At 47.2% G+C, this 15,158-nt stretch overlaps 1 protein-coding gene across 2 annotated transcripts in view; it reads right to left on the bottom strand.

The window, feature by feature from the left end:
* foxp2 (forkhead box P2) overlaps positions 1-13,885 on the bottom strand; it is a 78,375-nt gene extending 64,490 nt beyond the window's left edge. For both annotated transcript variants that reach the window (XM_086022618.1, XM_086022617.1), the window contains exons 1-3: positions 13,544-13,885; positions 5,313-5,375; positions 4,842-4,910 (exon numbers count right to left, since the gene is read on the bottom strand). The gene's annotated coding sequence lies outside the window, so the exon portion shown is untranslated. The remainder of the gene's footprint in view (positions 1-4,841; positions 4,911-5,312; positions 5,376-13,543) is intronic.
* Between the last annotated feature and the right edge of the window lie 1,273 nt (positions 13,886-15,158).

Raw genomic sequence — 15,158 nt, forward strand, 5'->3', positions numbered from 1 at the left:
TTTTCGGCCTCCTCGCCGTTGTTAAAACATAATCAGTGATTCTTGCTTTTGCTATTCAACGTTTTAATACAGACAAGTAATACGAATTAGGCGTTAGCACAAAAACGTACCCCATAACTACGGTTTCTTTTGTGGTCTTTTTGAATGAAATGATGGTAAACACCATCATTCTTTGGAAAAAAAAAAAAAAGATATGATTCAAGCAAGTGGTCCATTGAGGCGACCGCGAACAAAGTATCACAAAGGTCCAACGTCTGCCACGATGAATGTGTGTGAGATTATAACCCGTGTCATCATTTCCATAATGTAAAACACTCTCTTCTTCTTTTTCTACCCGCTGACTATTCACCAAATAAATGGGGGGAAAAAACTATCACCGCCGCAAAAATATTGGACAAAAGGCAGAGGGGATTTTTGAATGACCCCTTTTGACAATAAAAAAAGGCTGTCCAAACACATTGGGAAGCAGCCGAGTGGGAAAGAAGCACTCGAGTATTTATCAGCGGGTACAAAGCAAAACGTATTAGCATGTCACCTGGACCGCTTACGAAGCGCTGCTTTACATAATGCCGGGTGAAAATATCAGCGCGGGTTTCTTTGGATCCAGTCCAGAGTCCAACGAAAGGATTCACCCCGCGGATGCCGGTTCTCAAACCCGGCCGCTCTCGAATCGAAGCGATACGCTGATCAAGTCTTCGAAAGGACATTGCGAATGGCCAAGTTGAGAGGAAACGCGCGTTACGAGACTCGAACAGACAGCCGCGGCTTTTAGCGTGCCGGGCAAACTCGAGAGTAAACGCCGACGGCGGCCCCGGCTCGGTTCTAAGTGGCCGCAAGGCTTTGAATGCAAGTGTGACTTTTCTAGAGACGTGCTCGAAAAAACATTTTAAGTTGTGAAATTCCAGACTGGGCTTGGTCTGCGTCGACCGAACGCGCGAATGTGAAAGAGAAGGCGCCTTACAGAGAGAGATTCCTGCGACGGTAAGCCCGTTTATTTACTTGATCCACAATATAATGCTTGACTGAGCGTTAGCAACTTGGCGACACGGGTTTCAATCAGCGCGCGCGCTCGTGTGTGTGCTCAGTCAGGTGGGTTGAGATGAGATGAGATGAGATGAGATGAACGCGGCCGCCCAGGAGGCGGCGTGGCTTTAAACAGGAGCAGTAACAAAGACTTTGCAAAATAAAAGCACACAGATGGAGGGACGATTACAAAATAATATGAAGGGAGGCAACTCGGCTTCGGGGGCAAAACGGGGGCCAGATGGTGCTGGCTTTTTGTGTCCCCATTTTTCTTGTGAAGGCGTTTTACACTTAATACAGAGCAGGAATCGATGATGTTTTATCAGATCACATCTACGTGTTTCCAATTAATTCCATCAGCCCAAAGTTTGCAAAGCATATGCCGACAACAAAGACAATCCTGTCTCTCTGTGTGGCCTGTTAGGTACTCTATCTGCGACTGAATGCGTGTGATGTGGTTGGTTGTGGGCTTCTTTTGTTCGGACAATTGTGGGTTTTTTTGGGTTTTTTTTTTCCAGTAAAGAGAATTCTCCTACCTTGCTGACAGACGTCTGTGATATTTTAAAAGGTATGCATCCTACCCCCCCCCCCCCCCCCCCGAGTCGCGCAGAGCGTGTTTCGTCCGATAAATACAGGTGAGCAGCTCGACAGCGCAGGACGGCCGAGTTGAGTGACAAGCGAGCGCTCTCACTGACCTCCATGCTTTTGTGTTACATGACAAGAGAGGAGCTCGCCTGGACTGACAACGAAGGAATCGCGCGCGGCTCTCGTTCGGCCGGCAGGGTTTTGCCCGGTTCGGCTGTTGAAAAGCACACCCGGCGCCGTGGCCGGCGAGCTGGCTTCACAGGTGAGCAGCGGGAGGGAACACCCGCGCGCATCGCTTACATGGGGAGAAAGCGAGGAGCCGCAAGGGCCGGGGCGGGCGGGGGCCCGCAATATATGCAGTGTGCCGACTGAATCTTTTCCACATGACGGGCCTCGGGCTGTTTTTGTCAACTGCACTCTTGAGTAGCAAGGAGTCAGGTAGTGTGACCACATGATTGCCCAAGAGGCACTACAGTGAGAGATGGAGAAATGGGGAGAGAGAGGTAAGGGAGAATGGTGGGAGAGGGGGGAGGGACATGGACAGGGCATGCAGCGAGCATGATGAGGTGTAATCACAAACCCCATTCAGAGTGCACTGGAGTTTGTCAACATACACGCATTCACATTCCGCTGTCTGTCAGCTCCGTGACCCGGATCAAGCGCGCTGCGCGTTTCCACACGCGCACGCACGGACGCCCGTTCCGAGCAGGTACCACTGTACGCCGAAAACAGTTGGGTTGAAAATAAAAAAAAAATTTTTTAAAAATGGACCAATCCAAAAATTGGACTTTTTTTGTCCAAAACAACACAAGACGGTGGGTGAATTAGTCCATTTTTTTTTTTTTTACCCCAAATTGGGTTATTTTATCCATTTTCAAGCTGCCATCAAATGATCATCACGAACAAAGGATTTGGATCTCTGCCTCTGGAGTAAAAAAAAAAATCTTGCGGTGGCTTTGAATCACACTTGTGAATGCGCAGTACTGTACTGTGAACAAAAACAATCACCCGCACTTTTGGACAGCAACTCCCGATACCGGAATCGGACCTAACGCCAGCTCGTCGGCAGGTAAGAATGGCGTACGTTTAAGTTGAGGTCACGCTGGAACGCTGAACTGTGAAGGGCTTACATAAAGTGCGCGGCGTGACAGTTTGGTGATAACACAGCAGTTCAATCTGTCAGGACAATCAGCATTTAGACCTTGGGAGAAGAATGCGCGACTGCGTGCGACCGATTCATCGGACGCCATCGGCGGGCCAGGGAAGCCGCTCGTAATTCTTCCCACCTGAAATGGCGAGTTCAAACCAATGTCAGGCCACTCTGATGTCACGCCTGTCCCGGGTTGCGTTTCACAATAATCTGGGGCTGGGGGGCCGGCTTCCGCGCCCAAAATGTCTCCCAATTAAGTTGCGTGGAAAGAATAACACGTGAAAGATGAGACCCGGCGCATGAGGCCTGCGCTTCGTGCGACCAACCGACGTCGGACTTATCGCAGGGTAAATATCGTACGGCAATAAACGACGTGGGCTCGACGAAAATAACAGATGTTCACGCGGAGTGGTAGGAAATCTGCAATCAATTCCTAATGGTCCTCCACATTGCCGGTGTGATGGCTCACATATGGTTAATAAATCATGCGGGGCCCTTTAAAAACAGGACAGGCCTCAATCTTGGGATCAGATCGAGACCGTCCACGCTATCGGACCCCAAAACCTCATGAAATCCCCATCTGGAAAGTTGGGCAAGATCTTTGCTAAAAGTGTGAAGACAAAACGGCGGCGCGGCGAGAAGAGGCAGCAGGAGGGAAGAGAGAGCGAACCTTTGATGAGTACGAGTTTTTGTGAAGCCAGGGAGCTTAACTTTAAAATATTCCATGTGGTGGTGAATGGGGGATTGACCAGTGGTCCTGATCTGAGCCACACACTGGGGCACTGGGGTTAATGGTGGATAAAGATAAAAAAAAAAAAGGGGGGGGGGGGTGGGCGGGGGGGGGTTGCTCTGCCTGATCTCCATCCTCCCTCACACACTACAGCACCAATCCCAAATCAGCTAGACAATGGCAGCTGCCAATGGGGAATCATCTGGAGTCCTTTTGATTTCTCCCCCTCGACGGGTCTGAGTGGCCGGGGTGGAGATCCGCCGAGGTTGGCCCGCCGAGAGGGCCGACACTTAGCGGGCTCGGGGGAAAGCGTTTGAGGATTGGAAATGAAATGACAAGAGCTCTCTGATCTATGACAAGAAATCAATTTCAGACTGGAAATGTGAGCAAAGGGCCGCTCGCTCTGAACCGCAGTTGCTCTAAAGCAGACAAGTTAGACTTAATTGCTGCAGATTTGGTTATATCACGGGAAGTACAGCGATTGGGATCTTTTTTTTGGGGGGGGGGGGCAATGATTAAAATGAGTTTTCAGGCCAGTCGGTCTATATCTGCCGGCCGGAAACGTGAGAGTTCATCTTTGAAGATGAGCACCTGACAAATTAAAGAAGTGCTTTTCAAATGGGTTTAAGCAGGAAGAGCGAGTCTGGACTCAGGAGGGAGGCGACTCGTAGGGGAGCGGACCTGGCAGGACCGGAGACCAACGTCTCTGCCCTAGATAGATAATAGAAGTTCTTTCATAATTTCGGCAGGTATTTCCAAAAAAGCTCATTCGGTTACTAGTCTTTGAATATGATAGGGAAGAAGTAGTTGAGAGTGATGACCAGTTCAACTAAATGTCGCCTCAAAACCTCGGTTAAAAATGAACTGAACGTGGAGCCATTTTTTCCCCCTCGATATTGCGATGTATTATTTTGGTCCGTTGCGTTTTTCTCAATAAACGTTCATCTGTTTTGAAATCATCTCAGGTGTATTTTACTGCACATCAATGTTTTGGGTTTTACCGGAGATTTTGAAAATTGCATTCTGCTACAATGCGATGTCGATTTGCATGTGATAGTTCAGCTAAAAAGAGCCGCACTGTGTTCAAGCTAAACCTTCCTCTCCGTCACGTTCTGAATCCTCTCGCTCTCAAATAAGCTGACATGTCCCCCACACTGTGTAAACTAGCCAAAAAATATTGGTTTTCCAGCTATAACTCGCCCATTTGTGGTTTCAGGAGCTCGGACGGGGCCAAAGCCATCACACTTCACATGACTGATGTGCCTCATGATATCGTACACGCTAAAACACAACACACGCCGGCATGCAACGACAACGCAATCAAATTCCTTTTCAAAAAAGTCTCTGACTTACCACTTTGGACTCGGACAGCGTGCGTCTCTTCACGTTGTTTCTATAGGCGCAGACGAAGCATATTTCAGCCTGAAGGCACAAAGCGGGGGAAAATCGATGTTTGGATGGAAAGGCAAAAAGAGTCTCCACGCACGATCCCGTCGGGCCGCAAATCTCAACGGAGACGTCAACAAAAACAAACGCAAAGACGGCAAAGCGGGCTCACGTTTGCCCGCGTATCATAACTTGTGAGCGAGAGTAGATTGAAAAAGCCTTGGGGTGTGAAACGGCCACAACCGGAGGGGCCAATTCGATCAAGGTGGACAAGATTTGTTACATTTGAGAGAGGGTAATAATAGGCTCCTCTTGACCTCCGCTAGCCGCTACAATCAGTCTACTGGGCTTACACAACCGCACCAGAGCGGACACAAAACGCTACGTTACGGCCTTTTAAGTTCACCCGAAGACTGACGGACGTGAAAGGATACTCACTTTGGAAGGGGTAGAACTTGTCCGTCACAAGGTCGGGGGGAGTCCCGCGGCGGCAGCGGCAATCTGCGACACCAAGTATATCATTAGTCCGCATACTGTACATTTAACGACATCTTTGTTCTTAACCAAGGCGCATTCTGAAGCGCGGGCGCCGGCATGTGCGGGCTCGATTGGGTCTTGCGTAACTATTTGCTTTCTCGGCGGTGGAGGCAATAAACTGTGGAACAACAAAGTGCACCTGGGTTTTGCTGTGAAACGGGAGAATGCCTGTGCGCTTATGGTCGGACCCACACACACACACACACGCGTTAGTTTCTCTGAAGTTGAAAAGGTACGACGCCTGGAGGGACGCAATCTCAACGCCAGATAAATCACGGCGATACTCTGACAGACGATTGATTCCTCATTCATTTACATTCACGACTTGGGTGGAAAAATTGTAGCAAAGAAATCCTGACGCAAAGGTCTATGCAGCTGAGAAATTGAATTTATGTGATGGAAGCATGCCAGAGGTGGCATGGGGGGGGGGGGGCAACGAATGGCCCGGGTGAGATCGTCTCTCTCTTAATCTCCCAGAATTCCAATGACCCCTACAGGCAACCGGCAACTGCTGAATCCTGAGGAATGTGCTCTGTGAACTGTACCCAAAAACGGGTAAAAAAAAAAAAAAAAAAACAGAGGAGGGGGGGGGGGTGCGGGGGAAAGCCCCGAGCTCAAAGAGCACAGCTGAAAACAAAACATGCCAACTGCTATAATTTCTCACTGTTTTGAGTTTGCGGAAAATGCTGCACAGATTGCTCGCTCAAGAGCGCCGTGCGTGCATGTGGGAAGAAACATTTTTTTTAAAAAAAAGGCTTTTATGTTGAAAATCAGATCCCTCGTGAATGTTTTGTGTCCCGCAGTAAAATCTTGACAAGTAATCAATTTGTGTGACTCCGATGGCAAAAGCCGGCACGTGCTACTGACTTTGCACCGTTTGCCCCGTTAACTTGACTTGAATGCGGCTACGCCACTTGGCCTGTATTTTATTTAGGCATAAAAAATTTTTTTTTAAAAAAAGCATCAGAAACTATTACATCTGCATGACCTCCAAAATACCGCACGTATCTGGATACCAAAATTACAAATCCATTGGTAAATTCCGCCTACTTATGAACACCGAAGTGCATGAAAGTATTCAACGAAGGCCTAATAATGCTATAGGCTGATATTTACATAATAGAAGTGAAGATAAACTACTGGAGCGAGGGTGCCATGAAAACCTCCACGGTGTAGAAAAGAGGAGGGTCCGGTGATGAAAGAGGACATTATGCTAACAAGTCAGATTACAGTACACAATAAGTTTATCTGGAAAGTAAATACGGCGTTGGAAGAGAAGGAGGGGCGGGGTGGGCTTTATTTAAAGTCGGCCGCAGTATTTCTGCCGGGACCAAACGCGCCTTATCGGCGCTCGTCGAGCAATTCAGGGCCGCTCAAGGAAAGATGAGTCTGGGAACTGATTCTATTCACGGTCAGACGTGTAATTACCCTCAGCTCACAGTCTAGACGCGGGCCGCTTTTCACAGTATTTAAGAGCCCGTCCGTGCGCAACGTGCCCACGCCGGCGCCAAAATCTGCGGCCGGATAAATTAGTAAAGAATGCAATAAAATGGACACAATGAGGGGAACTTTATCCTCGCCGCTCCTAAATGAGATTTCTTTGAAATGCAGATCAGCTGCTCCAGATTAGCGAATTTTAGCTGCTGTCAACATCATAACAAAATACAAATGCGATTGTTCGCCGGCGCCTTATCTCCTTGCTTCCATCTGCTGGCTGGTTATTTACTCCCCCCCGATTTAGTATGCAGATCTAAATAAGTCGCATCAAAAGGGGGGCTTACTGCACAATGGCTTCTTAAGCTTCTACATCAAGGTATTTGAGGAACCGGTAGTCACATGAAAAGGCTGCCCATCAAAGGCCCATCTCTAATGAACTCTCCTCGTATCAGAGGGGGCTTGCGGGGGCCGGGCTTTAATGCCCGTGTCTGTGCGGGGGCGGCGGGAGGGCTGCGGAGGAGGGTACAAATCACCAAGCCGTGGCGGGAAGGCTGGAGAGGGGGGGACGGGGGCTGGCGGCGGTTCTCGGCTATCAAGCGAGATTAGCTCGGGGCTGGTCAGGTTTTTCCCATCGGCCGTTGGACTGAACTAAGCGGGAATGAGGAGGGCCCTCGTGAAAACCGCTTGACCGTGACGGGCAACCGAAGAGCGGCCGCGGGTTGGCCGCGTACTCAAAAACAGCAGCGGGACAAACGGCCGCTTTGCGGGATCTTCGGGCACGGCAAACAGCTCGATGCTTCCCGCAGAGAAAATTGATGACGAAAAGACCTATTCGACTTCCCAAACTGTTCCTCAATGAATAACGTTCCACTTGCGCTATTTACGTGGAGTTTTGAAGGCGAGCGACGCCATTTGAAACGCCAAGTTTGACGCGTCGACCTGGAGAGCCCCTAGGCACGTCAAGGTAGTGATTGATATTTTTAACTTGACAACCAATCAGTAAAGGGGGTACTCAAGCCGCAAACAAAACCAAAATGTCCGGGAGATATGCCGACGGATTGACTCTTGAATTTCAAGGCGTTTTTTTGTACGGACTAGATTTTCACACTGAAACATTCCCCAAAGAGGCCATTTTTTTTCCCCCAAAAATCCTTTCTCCAGAATTCTTTCGGCTAGCTTGTCGCGCTGCTAATGACAAGCTAACGGCTACGCGCTATTGCAACAGCTTTTCAACCAAACCAGCTCACCGGACGCTTCCTTTTATACATCTGCACAACCTCAATGGATTCGATATGAAACCTAAATCACGGAACGGGAATCTGAGAGGACGACGTGCAATGAATTATACCAAGAGGTGCTTCTAATCATGTGGCTACAAGACACAGACAAAATTCTGTCTGGGGAACTCCTGGATCGGATCTCACTAGACTTGCAGGTGTACCATCTGTTATGGCGAGGCAAGCATCAACGAGATTTCTTAGAGGCTCTATTCTTCCCCCGTGGTTCAGCCTCTCATTTCATGCTGTATTTGTTGCATTCAGCACACGGGCCGGATTACAAGTGACAATCTCCGGACTTAGAAGAAGGGAACTGCGTGGCGAGGCTGCGTGATCTGCTCCACCCACCGTCCTCCCCCTCTCCGTCGTCATCATCATCATCATCGGCGTCATCGCCGCTGACACCATCCAGCTTTGTGTGCCAAGGCCCCCGCCGCCGAGCACGGCGTTTACCAGCGAACAATTAGCCCCGGAGCGAACGCGGGGCCCCGGTGCTGCTGGCACATGTGGTTAAGAGGCGAGCGCTGCGGGAGGGCGCCAGATGATGAAGGGATGAGGATGGGAGGAGCAGCAGGAGGAGGGAGGGAATAAGTCGTGTGCCAGACACGCGTGTGCCACTTTTTTTTTTTTTCTGGGACTACTTCCTTTAACGTTCACTCCAAGCGAGAAGATGCTAATCACGTAAGAGCGCTCATAATTAGCCACGTTTTGGGAAGCCAGCCAGATTGAACCGCGAGGGCATCTCCTGGCTGAGTCACCCCCCGACGCTATGCCCCCGCCCGCCCTTCTCCCTCCGCTCCTGCTCACCCCCGCCCCCGGCGCCTCGTGTGCGGCATGCCGACTGGGCTCGGTGCCAGTCGCGTTCACGACCACGAGGGACCCTTGTCGCGGCGCCTTGTTTAATGAAATGACAAAACGACAGATTTGCATATGCAGAAACAGGTGTTGTAACAGGTTTGACTTGACGCCAAAGAAAAAAAAAAACACGGGAAGAGCAAAAAAAAAAAAAAAAGTTTTTGTGCAACAACAGCCGCTCGCAGCTATTTAGGCTCTGATGGGCACTCAAGACGGCACCATCTGCCCTGCCGCTCACCGGAAGTGACTGTCCAAATAAAAAGACTCATCACATCTCACGGAAATACCGTATCCCATTGTTTTGAAGCGACCGCTCCATTTGCGAAAAGCCTGTCCGAAAAGCCTAAAGCTGTGATCCGCGAGTAGCCTGTAATTACCCTCCCACCGATCCGCTGCCTTCAAACCGGAGCCATGCGTCATCTTAAACTTTATACGCGCCCCGCATGGACGAAGCCAAACCCCAGCAAAGCCGCTGCGGTGGAAACACAGCCATTGTTTAGAGTAGGATTAGAGCTCCTCGTCCGAGAGCGCAAGATCCCTTCGGATGGTGAAAGAAGATCAAATCCCTCCACTACGGTGGCTTTTAGCGCCGGCTAAAAATGAACATTTGCGGAGAATGTCAAATACCCCCCTCACTTCACGTCGACGGCAATCTTGGCCAAAAGGGAGGGCAGGCTCAAAACATCCCTTTTGTCCTTTGACGAAAAAAAAAGACACCGTACGGCACCCCGGACCAACGACTAGCCTCGTCGCGGTCCCGGGCGCCCATCCCCCAGCGTCCATTCCACCCATCCTGTTTTGTTTGGCCGAGTGAGACAGAAGGAACAAACCTGAGACAGTCGTGACCCCGCGCGAGCGTTCTAGCTTGGTCTGGAGCGACGCCGGCAGAAGGCAGCACCATATGCCCTCAGCCCCGAGCTGGATGCTCTTTCTGCGGCCTAATGTGCCTGTCAAAAAGTGTTACTGTCACAAACCAGCCCCCGTACACCCTCTACCACTCTCGCTTTATTTGCTTCTCTCACGACACACTTTCCTTTTGGGTCCTAAGTGAAAAAGGTACCGGTAAACGCCGTTTGTTTACAGCTCATCCCAGATTCAATTCATAGGCCAGCGGAGCGGCGCATCTTAAATAACCAGCCGCCTGACAGTCGGCCGTCTCAAATAACCAAACTTTAGCTCTTGCCAGCATCAAAACAGATGAGGCAAAGGCTAGCGCAACCGGCGCGGCCGTTAGCCTCGAGTGCCGACTGCAAGTGACGGGCCGGCCGTCACATGTGGTTAGGAGCTCTGAGATGACCTTGCCTTTTGCCACGGGTGACCTCTTCTCTTTAATTCGGGACAAACACCCCAAAACCCACCGCTGTCGTTTTTTTTTTGTTGTTTTTTTTTTTTTTTTACCCCCACCCTGAAGAGAAAGCCATTCGTCAGACCGTGACCGCAGCACGTAAACAAGTGATTTTTAAATGAATGGAGGGGAAGATAACAGCCCGTCACCGAGGGAGGTGACTGAAAAGACAACGCCGGTGTGTCGCCAACACGTTTCACATAGTCCGTGTGAATTTTTTTATTTTTTATTTTTTTTTAATCGGGTTTGCACGATAATTTGGGTTGGAAATACCCACAATGTCATTTTTCAAGCTATTCAAGATGGTCTTGGAAACCTGCCATGAAAGAGAGCTGAATTTCTCATTAATATTCAATACGTATGAAAGCTTCGCTCTGATTGGGTCACCGCTCTCCTTAATTTGATGTGGAAAACAGCTTTCCTCTCTTCTTTCTCCAAGTCAGACGTTTGCCAAAAGCTACACTTCTGACACGTCAGCCCGAGTTGAAACAATCGGCGCGACAACGTCAAAAACAAGTAGCGCCAAACAGTCCGAGATGTCCTTCCGAATCCCGGAACCCTGAGCACCTAACCCCGCGCAGGTCCCGCCCCTCGCCGACCGACAAGATCGGGGATCGAGTTTGGCTTAAGTGACCCCGAGCAGAAGTAAAAAAAGTCTGAGCTGTCCCGAGACCCTTAGCAACGAGGCGCACAAAACATCATTAGAGTGATGTGGGTAATTATGGTGCAAAAGGGTGGCCTCTTAAGCGCGTAATACACTCTTTTATCTGGAGATGTAAATCTTTCCGAGGCTGACAGCTCGCAGCGTACGATCCCGGTAAACAAATACTTTTGTGCGGCACAAAAGTGCCATTAAAGGGCAAAACTGTCAACACAAATTCCATTCTTACTTTGGGTGGGGGGGGGGGGGGGCGGGTGGCGACTCAACGTGATCACTTCTGGTTGCCTTAACATGCATGGAGGTTGTCATGGAAACATCGCTGGGGAAGTTGAAAGGGATCAAACCTGGAGATTGTTTCATTTAATTGCCTTTTTGGCTTAGCAACGGGCTCGAGATAGCCTTATTTTTTTGGTCGAGGTTACCGCTAATGTGCACATGACAGATGCGTTCGGGCAGGGGGGGGGGGGGAACCTACGGAGAACGGTCTCCAGAGCATATGACCCGGATAACCATTTGATTTGAAAAACAAATAAAACTGCAGAGGACAAAAAGGCCTCATTTGTCCATATCGTATTGGTACGGCCAATGGAGGCTTTTTTTTCCCCTTTTTATGAAATAAAAAATAGTATCGTTTCCAGTCCTCACATCCTCGTGTGAAGGAATGGATCGTAAATGCAAAATTCACCACCTAAACGTCTCGACGCGTATGTGATTTTTGGCCACGTTCCGACTTTTAGTGTTGAATCTGGCCTCTCTCCATTGTCCGTCTCAGCTCCCGCCTGCAAAGTTTCCAGGAATGACAAAGAAATTGCAGAGCATTTTCTACCTCCGCTCAGTTGGGAAGCAGCGATTTCCACATCTAAAGATGAAAAAAAAAAAAAAAAAACACACACACACGCACGCACGCACGAACACGCACGCATCCGGCTACATTCACAAAGCTGAAAACAGAGTCTTGATTTTGATAAACGATTGAAACTTATGACAGGTTACACACATTAATCCAGTGGAGGACATTCATTTTCCTATTACCATAATGGATAGCACGACCGCCCCATGATGAATGCAGCAATCAAAAAATGGATGCCGAGCAGGGAGAGTGGCTTTAATAAGTGCTCCCAACAATGGTCAGGAGACTAATGGACAGCCTAATACACACACACAAATACGTACACACACACACACACATATATATACATATATATATATATATATATATATATATATATATATATACATTTTTTTTTTTGTTATGGCACAAGAGAGCATAATAAACAAGGGCCATTTTGAACCCGCTTTAAGAAATGATTAGAGGGCAACTCCAACAAAGGGGCTGATTGTGCACCGCCACCGGCATATTTCACGAGGGTCGTTTATTGCCGCCTGCACCTTTGAAGCGGCCGAGCTGCTGAGTGAGGCGGCAACGCCGCGTCGCACACCTGCATAACTCGGGAGGGAACACCTGTGCACCCCGCGGCTCCCGCAGCTCATCTAGAGCCGGCCAGCTCATCAAAGTGAAATATTGATTTGGGGGGTATTTGCGAGGGGTGGCGCAGTATCGATACACTCGTATCGACGCAACGGGATCGTTATGTTGGTGTCATACTGCTGTGGACTCTATTTAATTGGACATAGCAGACTTTATACTACACATGCACCCAATTATTAATTTCTCACATTTGTGTCTGCTTAATTTGCAATTGCGATTTCCCTTTCGCAGTGCAACACGTGACATATAAAATATTGTTCATATTATTAATGTCATATTCCTATTTAGGCCAGAATGTGAACGTAATTTGATTTATGACAACATGAAGCAAATAGTGGTAAATGTGACAGTTATCATGCGTGTTGATTCCACATGAATGAGCACACCTCAAAAGATTTGTCAGAAAACTTTCCCTTGTCGGAATACAATTTTCTATGGAATGCTGTTCAAATAAATATTCCCCGAAAATGAACCACTGATTGCAAATGAGATTTGTCAATGCACACGCAAAAATGACATTTGTCTCACAAACGTAATTGCAGCAAAAATGACTACACACTAACGGAAATGGTAATTCCTTGTGAGAAAATGATCAGATGCTTACATTTAATTTATTGCTTAACACTGTGCACGCTGAAATAAAAAACACACTCTAATAATTATGTTTAAATTACACTGATTTGATTTTTTTGCGAACTAAATAAAATATATTTTGGTCTATATTTTGCCAACCATAATTCAAAACAATTATTTGTTCTTTCTTGTATCTTTATAGCGATTTAGTTTACGTCATTAAACGCACGATGTCAAATGGACATGGAAAAATAAAAATAATAATAATGATGATGAGCCCAAAAAAGGCGGAAAACAATGACATTCAAAAATACGTCAGCAACAAAAGTGAGAGTTCAATATCCAGACAGCTGAATGACCGTAACTTTTTTTTTTAACGTATACAACAAATACCCAAAGTGACGTAAACAAACTTGAGGCAAGTTGAACGCGAGTTCGGTTCACTTCCTAAGTCCAAGTGCACGTCAAAAAAAATTTAAAAGTGTAGCAACTTACCATAAAAAAGTCGCACGTATATTTCCCTCGCCGTGAAGTTAGTGTAAAAAAAAACAGAAAAAAAAAAAAGAAAAAAAAAAAAAAAAGGACAGGTAGTTGAAGAGAAAGTCCTTTTGGTGTTTTTGGTGGATTTTTGTGGTCAAGCGCGTCACATGTGACAGTCCGAGCTGAGCATGGCGAAAAGCGACAACAAGCTGCGGAAGAGTAAATAAGCACAAATATTCCTCCGTGGGGCGCACCGGTGTCTCCCGTCAATGCTGCTGTTATTCGGCTTACTAGTGCAACCCAGAGGGGGAAGCTAGCAGTCCCGTTTGAATGACGCGCAATGCGGGAAGGAGGAAAAAAAAAAAAAAAAAAAAAAAAGCCAAGAGGCTGCTTGTGTGCGTGCGTGTGTGTGTGTGTTTTCTTCGCGTTTCCATTCAAACACACACATCAAGATGTATCCACGCCACGCAATTTGGGACGAGAACACACATACACACTTCACCACCACCTCCTCCTACTCATCCTCATCATCATCATCATCTTCCTCGTGGCTCCCTAAGCGCGGAGGTGAGTGTTGTTATTTTTGGGCGTACTGCGACCCCGTGTGACGTCACGGGCCACCTGCCCCGTAAACAAATTAAATCAATTTGCAAAAAAAAAAAAAAACAACAACCAAAAAAAACTTTTTCCCACTCACTCAAATTGTTAACTAAGCGCGTGTTTACTTCGCGTGATAAAATGGCTACCAATAAACAAAACAAATTGTGGATATGAAGCGAAATTCTTCAGGAACTACCGAACCAAGTGTGTCAAAGTGTCATTCAACAAAAATAATAAGAGCAACAAATGTTTCCTTTTAAATAATATCCACATTAACGTTATTTATAATTGCCTATTAAATTACACTCTATACTGCTGCAAAATGAGTGCAATATAAGGGTGTAAAAAGACACCGTTTAATTTTTTTTTCATATATTTTCCCAGGTAATTCGGCTTATTGAATAATTTCCAGTTCCCACAAGGGCACAAGGACATTTCTGCAGAGAGCAGATGTGCTAAAATAATCAGTGTGTACTTTTAAAAAATGGAGGAATTACAGGAGACAATTATTTAAATGTAAATATTAGAATTAATGCATGTTATTTATGCATAGGTGCGTGTCATAAATTGGATCCGTTCATAATTTTAGGATACTTGCATTCTTCTAAAATAGCCACAAAAGCAAAAACTAAGATGACCATTTATTGATTAAAAGTGATCATGAACATGTTTGAATGCGCAATAACAGCCCTATCCTGCTTTTAATGGTGTAAACATGTCCTATGTATGTATATGTTTGCTTGTGTTAAAAAAAAAAACGGAAGGAGATGCGAATATTTCAATTAAAAAGTGGAAAACTTCGTCCGCGGTGGGCTCAGACGCTATGTTTGACGCGATGTTTTGCTGCCACCATGCGGTCATTTGTCAAATGACAGTCAGCAATGGCCCATAAGAATGGGGGTTGGGGGATCACCTTTTTTGTCACATACCCACAGCAAATACACTCTGTTAGTGGCGCGCTGCGTTTTTATTACTCAAGTTTCCATTTTCATCGCTTTCCCATCGAATCTTTCTTCTCACACAAGTCGAA

This window comes from Filicampus tigris, chromosome 22 (assembly GCF_054856515.1).
Source record: "Filicampus tigris isolate MCC_2025a chromosome 22, RoL_Ftig_1.0, whole genome shotgun sequence".
Taxonomy (NCBI): Eukaryota; Metazoa; Chordata; class Actinopteri; order Syngnathiformes; family Syngnathidae; genus Filicampus; species Filicampus tigris.